Below are 10,713 nucleotides of genomic sequence, written 5' to 3' on the forward strand. Positions count from 1 at the left end.
GACACAGAGAGTGATGGACACAGAGTGCGGGAATCAGTGAGAGAGAGACACAGAGAGAGAGTTATGGACAGAGAGAGAGAGAGGCAGAGACACAGAGAGAGTGAGGGACAGAGAGACTGAGGGACGCAGAGAGAGAGGGACAGAGAAGGGTAGTGAGATACAGAGGGAGAGAGAGGGAAAGAGCGAGAGGGACAGAGTGAGGGACAGAGAGAGGGAGGGACACAGAGAGAGTGAGGGTCAGAGAGACTGAGGGAGAGAGAGGGAAAGAGAGAAAGGGACAGAGAGAGAGAGGGATAGAGAGAAAGGTACAGAGAGACAGAGAGAGAGAGAGGGACAGAGAGTGAAAGGAAGAGAGTGGGACACAGAGAGAGTATGGGACACAGAGAAAAAGCGACAGGGAGAGAGTTTTGGACACAGAGAGTGAGAGAGGGACAGGGACAGAAAGAGAGAAAGGCAGAGTGAGAGAGGAACACAGAGAGGGAGAGAGGGATAGAGAGAGAGAGGGACAGGGACAGAAAGAGATTGAGAGACACACACACATAGAGGGACACAGATACTGAGAGAGGGACACAGAGAGAGCGACGGACAGAGAGAGAGACAGAGAGAGAGAGAGAGGCACACGGGGAGAGGAGGACAGAGAAAGAGACACAGAGAGAGAGAGGGTCAGAGAGAGAGGGACAGAGCGAGGGGGGGGGGAACAGAGACAGAGAGAGATCGAGAGAGAGGGATACAGAGAGAGACAGACAGAGGGAGAGTGAGGGACAGAGAGAGAGGGACACAGAGAGAGAGCGAAACAGAGAGAGTGAGAGACACAGAGAGAGTGGGGGACACAGAGAGAGTGGTAGACATATAGAGTGTGAGGGATACAGAGAGTGTGAGGGACACAGAGAGAGAGGGACACAGAGAGAGAGGGACAGAGAGAGAGTGAGGGACACAGAGAGAGAGGGACAGGTACAGAGAGAGAGGGACACAGAGAGAGAGAGAGGGACAGGGACAGAGAGAGATCGAGAGAGATGTATACAGAGAGAGTGACAGAGAGAGAGACACACACACACAGAGAGGGGGAGACAGAGAGGGAGGGACACAGAGAGAGTGACAGACACAGAGAGAGTAGGGGACTCAGAGAGAGAGAGGGATACTGAGAGAGAGATGGACACAGAGTGAGTGAGGGACACAGTGAGAGAGATGGACACAGAGAGAGAGGTACAGAGAGAGAGAGGGACACAGAGAGAGTGATGGACAGAGAGAGAGAGGCAGGTAAACAGAGAAAGTGAGGGACAGAGAGAGAGGACACAGAGAGAGAGAGAGGGACAGAGAGAGAGAGGGACAGATAGACTGAGGGACGCAGAGAGAGAGGGACAGAGACGGGGACAGGGAGACAGAGGGAGAGAGAGGGAAATAGAGAGGGTCAGAGAGAGAGAGGGATAGAGAGTGAGGTACAGAGAGACAGAGGGACTGAGAGAGAAGGGATAGATAGAGAAAAAGAGAGAGTGACAGAGAGATAGGTACAGAGAGATAGTGAGAGAGAGGGACAAAGAGTGAAAGGGAGAGTGTGGGACACAGAGAGAGTGTGGGATACAGAGAGAGAGGGACAGAGAGAGACTGAGGGACACAGAGAGTGAGAGAGGGACAGGGACAGAAAGAGAGAAAGACAGAGTGAGAGAGGGACACAGAGAGGGAGAGAAGGATAGGGAGGGAGAGAGGTTCAGAGAGAGAGAGGGACAGGGACAGAGAGAGATTGAGAGAGACATAGAGAGAGAGGGACACAGACACTGAGAGAGGGACACAGAGGGAGTGACGGACAGAGAGAGAGACATAGAGAGAGAGAGAGAGAGAGAGAGAGAGAGAGAGATAGGCACACGGAGAGAGGGGTCAGAGAAAAAAGACACAGAGAGGAGGTGGACAGAGAGAGAGGGGGACACAGAGAGAGAGAGAGGGACAGGGACAGAGAGAGATCGAGAGAGAAGGATACAGAGAGAGTGACAGACAGAGGGAAAGTGAGGGACAGAGAGAGAGGGACACAGAGAGAGAGCGACACAGAGAGAGTGACAGACGCAGAGAGAGTGGGAGGCAAAGAGAAAGTGAGGGACACAGAGAGAGAGGGGGACACTAACAGAGAGGGGGCACAGAGAGACTGAGGGACACGGTGAGTGAGAGGGACACAGAGAGAGAGGGGGAGAGAGAGAGGGACAGAGAGAGAGGGACACAGAGAGTGATGGACACAGAGAGAGTGAGGGACACATAGAGAGAGAGGGTTACAGAGAGAGAGAGGGGCAGAGAGAGAGAGGGACACAGAGAGAGTGATGGACACAGAGAGAGATGTAGGGACACAGAGAAGTGAGAGACAGAGAGACTGAGGGACGCAGAGAGAGAGAGGGACAGAGAGGGGGACAGAGAGACAGAGGGAGAGAGAGGGACAGAGAGAGAGAGAGCGACACAGAGAGAGTGAGAGACACAGAGAGAGTGGGGGACACAGTGAGTGTGAGGGACACAGAGAGAGAGAGACAGAGGGAGAGTGAGGTACACACAGAGAGAGAAGGACAGGGACAGAGAGAGAGAGAGGGACACAGAGAGAGAGGGACAGGGACAGAGAGAGATTGAGAGAGAGGGACACAGAGAGAGTGACAGACACAGAAAGAGTGGGGGACACAGAGAGAGTGAGGGGCACAGTGAGAGAGTGACACAGAGAGAGAGGTGCAGAGAGAGAGAGGGACAGAGAGAGAGGGACACAGAGAGTGATGGACACAGTGTGAGGGACACAGTGAGAGAGAGGGACACAGAGAGAGAGGGACAGAGAGAGCGGAACACAGAAAGAGTTATGGACAGAGAGAGAGAGGCAGGGACACAGAGAGAGTGAGGGATAGAGAGAGAGAGACACAGAGAGAGTGAGGGACAGAGAGACTGACGGACGCAGAGAGAGAGGGACAGAGAAGGGTAGAGAGAGACAGAGGGAGAGAGAGGGAAAGAGAGACATGGACAGAGAGAGGGACAGAGAGAGAGAGGGACACCGAGAGAGAGAGAGAGGTGGGGAATGGGACAGGGAGAGATCGAGAGAGAGGGATACTGGGAGAGTGACGGACAGAGGGAGAGTGAGGTACAGAGAGAGAGACACAGAGAGAGAGGGGAACAGAGAGAGAGGGATACAGAGAGAGAGACAGGGACAGGGAAAGAGAGAGATCGAGAGAGAGGGATACAGAGTGAGTGACAGACAGAGGGGGAGTGAGGGACAGAGAGAGGTACACAGAGAGAGAGAGCGAGAGAGAGAGTGTGAGAGACATAGAGAGAGTGGGGGACACAGAGAGAGTGAGGGATAGAGAGAGAGAGGGACAGGGACAGAGAGAGAGGGACACAGATAGAGAGAGGGACGGGGACAGAGAGAGATCGAAAGAGAGGGATATAGAGAGTGAGGGACACAGAGAGAGTGATGGACACAGAGAGAGGGAGGGACACAGAGATAGTGATGGACACAGAGAATGATGGACAGAGAGAGAGGGGGACAGAGAGAAGGACACAGAGACAGTGAAAGACACACAGAGAGAGGGAGGGACGCTGGGAGAGTGAGAGACACAGAGAGAGTGATGGACTAAGAGAGAGAGAGAGGGACACAGAGAGAGAGGGATAGAGAGACTGAGGGACAGAGAGACTGAGGGACGCAGAGAGAGAGAGGGACAGAGAGGGGTACAGAGCGACAGAGAGAGAGAGAGGGGAGAGACAGACAGACGGACCGACAGAGAGGGATAGAGAGAGAGGTACAGGGAGATGCAGAGAGGGATAGAGTCAGAAAGAGAGAGAGGGACAGAGAGAGAGATGGACAAGAGGGGGGAACACAGAGAGAGTGACGGACAGAGAGAGTGAGGGACAGAGAGAGTGAGGGACACAGAGAGAGAGGGACAGAGAGAGAGTGAGGGACACAGAGAGAGAGGGACAGGTACAGAGAGAGAGGGACAGAGAGAGAGAGAGAGAGGGACAGGGACAGAGAGAGATCGAGAGAGATGTATACCGAGAGAGTGACAGAGAGAGAGACACACACACACAGAGAGGGGGAGACAGAGAGGGAGGGACACAGAGAGAGTGACAGACACAGAGAGAGTAGGGGACTCAGAGAGAGAGAGGGATACTGAGAGAGAGATGGACACAGAGTGAGTGAGGGACACAGTGAGAGAGATGGACACAGAGAGAGAGGTACAGAGAGAGAGAGGGACACAGAGAGAGTGATGGACAGAGAGAGAGAGGCAGGTAAACAGAGAAAGTGAGGGACAGAGAGAGAGGACACAGAGAGAGAGAGAGGGACAGAGAGAGAGAGGGACAGATAGACTGAGGGACGCAGAGAGAGAGGGACAGAGACGGGGACAGGGAGACAGAGGGAGAGAGAGGGAAATAGAGAGGGCCATAGAGAGAGAGGGATAGAGAGTGAGGTACAGAGAGACAGAGGGACTGAGAGAGAAGGAATAGATAGAGAAAAAGAGAGAGTGACAGAGAGATAGGTACAGAGAGATAGTGAGAGAGAGGGACAAAGAGTGAAAGGGAGAGTGTGGGACACAGAGAGAGTGTGGGATACAGAGAGAGAGGGACAGAGAGAGACTGAGGGACACAGAGAGTGAGAGAGGGACAGGGACAGAAAGAGAGAAAGACAGAGTGAGAGAGGGACACAGAGAGGGAGAGAAGGATAGGGAGGGAGAGAGGTTCAGAGAGAGAGAGGGACAGGGACAGAGAGAGATTGAGAGAGACATAGAGAGAGAGGGACACAGACACTGAGAGAGGGATACAGAGGGAGTGACGGACAGAGAGAGAGACATAGAGAGAGAGAGAGAGAGAGAGAGAGAGATAGGCACACGGAGAGAGGGGGACAGAGAAAAAAGACACAGAGAGGAGGTGGACAGAGAGAGAGGGGGACACAGAGAGAGAGAGAGGGACAGGGACAGAGAGAGATCGAGAGAGAAGGATACAGAGAGAGAGACAGACAGAGGGAGAGTGAGGGACAGAGAGAGAGGGACACAGAGAGAGAGCGACACAGAGAGAGTGACAGACGCAGAGAGAGTGGGAGGCAAAGAGAGAGTGAGGGACACAGAGAGAGAGGGGGACACTAACAGAGAGGGGGCACAGAGAGACTGAGGGACACGGTGAGAGAGAGGGACGCAGAGAGAGAGGGGCAGAGAGAGAGGGACAGAGAGAGAGGGACACAGAGAGTGATGGACACAGAGAGAGTGAGGGACACATAGTGAGAGAGGGTTACAGAGAGAGAGGGGGGCAGAGAGAGAGGGGGACACAGAGAGAGTGATGGACACAGAGAGAGATGTAGGGACACAGAGAAGTGAGAGACAGAGAGACTGAGGGACGCAGAGAGAGAGAGGGACAGAGAGGGCGACAGAGAGACAGAGGGAGAGAGAGGGACAGAGAGAGAGAGAGCGACACAGAGAGAGTGAGAGACACAGAGAGAGTGGGGGACACAGTGAGTGTGAGGGACACAGAGAGAGAGAGAGACAGAGGGAGTGTGAGGTACACAGAGAGAGAGAAGGACAGGGACAGAGAGAGAGAGAGGGACACAGAGAGAGAGGGACAGGGACAGAGAGAGATTGAGAGAGAGGGACACAGAGAGAGTGACAGACACAGAAAGAGTGGGGGACACAGAGAGAGTGAGGGGCACAGTGAGAGAGTGACACAGAGAGAGAGGTGCAGAGAGAGAGAGGGACAGAGAGAGAGGGACACAGAGAGTGATGGACACTGTGTGAGGGACACAGTGAGAGAGAGGGACACAGAGAGAGAGGGACAGAGAGAGCGGAACACAGAAAGAGTTATGGACAGAGAGAGAGAGGCAGGGACGCAGAGAGAGTGAGGGATAGAGAGAGAGAGACACAGAGAGAGTGAGGGACAGAGAGACTGACGGACGCAGAGAGAGAGGGACAGAGAAGGGTAGAGAGAGACAGAGGGAGAGAGAGGGAAAGAGAGACATGGACAGAGAGAGGGACAGAGAGAGAGAGGGACACCGAGAGAGAGAGAGGGGGGGACAGGGACAGGGAGAGATCGAGAGAGAGGGATACTGGGAGAGTGACGGACAGAGGGAGAGTGAGGTACAGAGAGAGAGACACAGAGAGAGAGGGGAACAGAGAGAGAGGGATACAGAGAGAGAGACAGGGACAGGGAAAGAGAGAGATCGAGAGAGAGGGATACAGAGTGAGTGACAGACAGAGGGGGAGTGAGGGACAGAGAGAGGGACACAGAGAGAGAGAGCGAGAGAGAGAGTGTGAGAGACATAGAGAGAGTGGGGGACACAGAGAGAGTGAGGGATAGAGAGAGAGAGGGACAGGGACAGAGAGAGAGGGACACAGATAGAGAGAGGGACGGGGACAGAGAGAGATCGAAAGAGAGGGATATAGAGAGTGAGGGACACAGAGAGAGTGATGGACACAGAGAGAGGGAGGGACACAGAGATAGTGATGGACACAGAGAATGATGGACAGACAGAGAGGGGGACAGAGAGAAGGACACAGAGACAGTGAAAGACACACAGAGAGAGGGAGGGACGCTGGGAGAGTGAGAGACACAGAGAGAGTGATGGACAGAGAGAGAGAGAGAGGGACACAGAGAGAGAGGGATAGAGAGACTGAGGGACAGAGAGACTGAGGGACGCAGAGAGAGAGAGGGACAGAGAGGGGTACAGAGCGACAGAGAGAGAGAGAGAGGGGAGAGACAGACAGACGGACCGACAGAGAGGGATAGAGAGAGAGGTACAGGGAGATGCAGAGAGGGATAGAGTCAGAAAGAGAGAGAGGGACAGAGAGAGAGAGGGACAAGAGGGGGGAACACAGAGAGAGTGACGGACAGAGAGAGTGAGGGACAGAGAGAGTGAGGGACACAGAGAGAGAGGGACAGAGAGAGAGTGAGGGACACAGAGAGAGAGGGACAGGTACAGAGAGAGAGGGACACAGAGAGAGAGAGAGGGACAGGGACAGAGAGAGATCGAGAGAGATGTATACAGAGAGAGTGACAGAGAGAGAGACACACACACACAGAGAGGGGGAGACAGAGTGGGAGGGACACAGAGAGAGTGACAGACACAGAGAGAGTAGGGGACTCAGAGAGAGAGAGGGATACTGAGAGAGAGATGGACACAGAGTGAGTGAGGGACACAGTGAGAGAGATGGACACAGAGAGAGAGGTACAGAGAGAGAGAGGGACACAGAGAGAGTGATGGACAGAGAGAGAGAGGCAGGTAAACAGAGAAAGTGAGGGACAGAGAGAGAGGACACAGAGAGAGAGAGAGGGACAGAGAGAGAGAGGGACAGATAGACTGAGGGACGCAGAGAGAGAGGGACAGAGACGGGGACAGGGAGACAGAGGGAGAGAGAGGGAAATAGAGAGGGTCAGAGAGAGAGAGGGATAGAGAGTGAGGTACAGAGAGACAGAGGGACTGAGAGAGAAGGGATAGATAGAGAAAAAGAGAGAGTGACAGAGAGATAGGTACAGAGAGATAGTGAGAGAGAGGGACAAAGAGTGAAAGGGAGAGTGTGGGACACAGAGAGAGTGTGGGATACAGAGAGAGAGGGACAGAGAGAGACTGAGGGACACAGAGAGTGAGAGAGGGACAGGGACAGAAAGAGAGAAAGACAGAGTGAGAGAGGGACACAGAGAGGGAGAGAAGGATAGGGAGGGAGAGAGGTTCAGAGAGAGAGAGGGACAGGGACAGAGAGAGATTGAGAGAGACATAGAGAGAGAGGGACACAGACACTGAGAGAGGGATACAGAGGGAGTGACGGACAGAGAGAGAGACATAGAGAGAGAGAGAGAGAGAGAGAGAGAGAGAGATAGGCACACGGAGAGAGGGGGACAGAGAAAAAAGACACAGAGAGGAGGTGGACAGAGAGAGAGGGGGACACAGAGAGAGAGAGAGGGACAGGGACAGAGAGAGATCGAGAGAGAAGGATACAGAGAGAGAGACAGACAGAGGGAGAGTGAGGGACAGAGAGAGAGGGACACAGAGAGAGAGCGACACAGAGAGAGTGACAGACGCAGAGAGAGTGGGAGGCAAAGAGAGAGTGAGGGACACAGAGAGAGAGGGGGACACTAACAGAGAGGGGGCACAGAGAGACTGAGGGACACGGTGAGAGAGAGGGACACAGAGAGAGAGGGGCAGAGAGAGAGGGACAGAGAGAGAGGGACACAGAGAGTGATGGACACAGAGAGAGTGAGGGACACATAGTGAGAGAGGGTTACAGAGAGAGAGAGGGGCAGAGAGAGAGAGGGACACAGAGAGAGTGATGGACACAGAGAGAGATTTAGGGACACAGAGAAGTGAGAGACAGAGAGACTGAGGGACGCAGAGAGAGAGAGGGACAGAGAGGGGGACAGAGAGACAGAGGGAGAGAGAGGGACAGAGAGAGAGAGAGCGACACAGAGAGAGTGAGAGACACAGAGAGAGTGGGGGACACAGTGAGTGTGAGGGACACAGAGAGAGAGAGAGACAGAGGGAGAGTGAGGTACACAGAGAGAGAGAAGGACAGGGACAGAGAGAGAGAGAGGGACACAGAGAGAGAGGGACAGGGACAGAGAGAGATTGAGAGAGAGGGACACAGAGAGAGTGACAGACACAGAAAGAGTGGGGGACACAGAGAGAGTGAGGGGCACAGTGAGAGAGTGACACAGAGAGAGAGGTGCAGAGAGAGAGAGGGACAGAGAGAGAGGGACACAGAGAGTGATGGACACAGTGTGAGGGACACAGTGAGAGAGAGGGACACAGAGAGAGAGGGACAGAGAGAGCGGAACACAGAAAGAGTTATGGACAGAGAGAGAGAGGCAGGGACACAGAGAGAGTGAGGGATAGAGAGAGAGAGACACAGAGAGAGTGAGGGACAGAGAGACTGACGGACGCAGAGAGAGAGGGACAGAGAAGGGTAGAGAGAGACAGAGGGAGAGAGAGGGAAAGAGAGACATGGACAGAGAGAGGGACAGAGAGAGGGGGGGACACAGAGAGCGTGAGGGACAGAGAGACTGAGGGAGAGAGAGGGAAAGAGAGAAAGGGACAGAGAGAGAGACGGATAGAGAGAGGTACAGAGAGACAGAGAGTCTGAGAGAGAGGGGGATAGATAGAGTAAGAGAGAGATGGACAGAGAGCGAGGTACAGAGAGACAGAGAGAGAGAGAGGGACAGAGAGTGAAAGGGAGAGAGTGGGACACAGAGAGAGTGTAGGACACAGAGAGAGAGGGGCAGACAGAGAGTTTTGCATACAGAGAGTGAGAGAGGGACAGGGACAGAAAGAGAGAAAGACAGAGTGAGAGAGGAACACAGAGAGGGAGAGCGGGTTAGAGAGAGAGGGACAGGGACAGAGAGAGATTGAGAGAGACACACACAGAGAGGGACACAGACACTGAGAGAGGGATCCAGAGAGAGTGACGGACAGAGAGAGAGACAGAGAGAGAGAGAGAGAGAGGCACACAGAGAAAGGAGGACAGAGAAAGAGACACAGAGAGAGGGGGACAGAGAGAGAGAGGGGGACAGAGACAGAGAGAGATCGAGAGAGAGGGATACAGAGAGAGTGACAGACAGAGGGAGTGTTGGGGACAGAGAGAGAGAGAAGGACAGAGAGAGAGAGCGAAACAAAGAGAGTGAGAGACACAGAGAGATTGGGGGTCAAGAGAGAGTGGGCGATACAGAGAGAGAGGGACAGAGAGAGAGATGGACAGAGAGAGAGTGAGGGACACAGAGAGAGAGGGACAGGTACAGAGAGAGAGGGACACACAGAGAGAGAGAGAGGGAAAGGGACAGAGAGAGATCGAGAGAGACGTATACAGAGAGAGCGACAGAGAGACAGAGAGATGCAGAGAGAGAGAGAGAGACAGAGAGGGAGGGACATAGAGAGAGTGACAGACACAGAGAGAGTGGGGGACTCAGAGAGAGAGAGGGACACTGAGAGAGAGATGGACAGAGAGAGAGAGGGACAGAGAGAGCGAGGGACACAGATAGAGTGATGGACAGAGAGATAGAAGCAGGGGCACAGAGAGAGTGAGGGACAGAGAGAGAGAGAGGGACACACAGAGAGAGAGAGGGACAGAGAGAGAGGGACAGAGAGAGAGTGAGGTACAGAGAGACAGAGAGACTGAGAGAGACGGGATAGATAGAGAAAGAGAGACAGAGAGAGAGGCACACGGAGAGAGGGGGACAGAGCAAAAGAAACAGAGAGAGAGGGGACAGAGAGAGAGGGGGACACAGAGAGAGAGAGAGGGACAGGGACAGAGAGAGATCGAGAGAGAAGGATACAGAGAGAGTGACAGACAGAGGGAGAGTGAGGGACAGAGAGAGAGGGACACAGAGAGAGAGAGCGACACAGAGAGAGTGAGAGACACAGAGAGAGTGGGGGACACAGAGAGAGTGGGGTTCACAGAGAGTGTGAAGGACACAGAGAGAGAGGGATACAGAGAGAGGGACAGAGAGAGAGGGACACAGAGAGAGAGCGACACAGAGAGAGTGACAGACGCAGAGAGAGTGGGAGGCAAAGAGAGAGTGAGGGACACAGAGAGAGGGGGACACTAACAGAGAGGGGGCACAGAGAGCCTGAGGGACACGGTGAGAGAGAGGGACACACAGAGAGAGAGGGGCAGAGATAGAGGGACAGAGAGAGAGGGACACAGAGAGTGATGGACACAGAGAGAGTGAGGGACACATAGAGAGAGACGGACACATAGAGAGAGATGGACACAGAGAGAGTGAGGGTCACAGTGA

The sequence above is a fragment of the Chiloscyllium punctatum genome, chromosome 31, assembly GCF_047496795.1.
Source record: "Chiloscyllium punctatum isolate Juve2018m chromosome 31, sChiPun1.3, whole genome shotgun sequence".
NCBI classification, from domain to species: domain Eukaryota; kingdom Metazoa; phylum Chordata; class Chondrichthyes; order Orectolobiformes; family Hemiscylliidae; genus Chiloscyllium; species Chiloscyllium punctatum.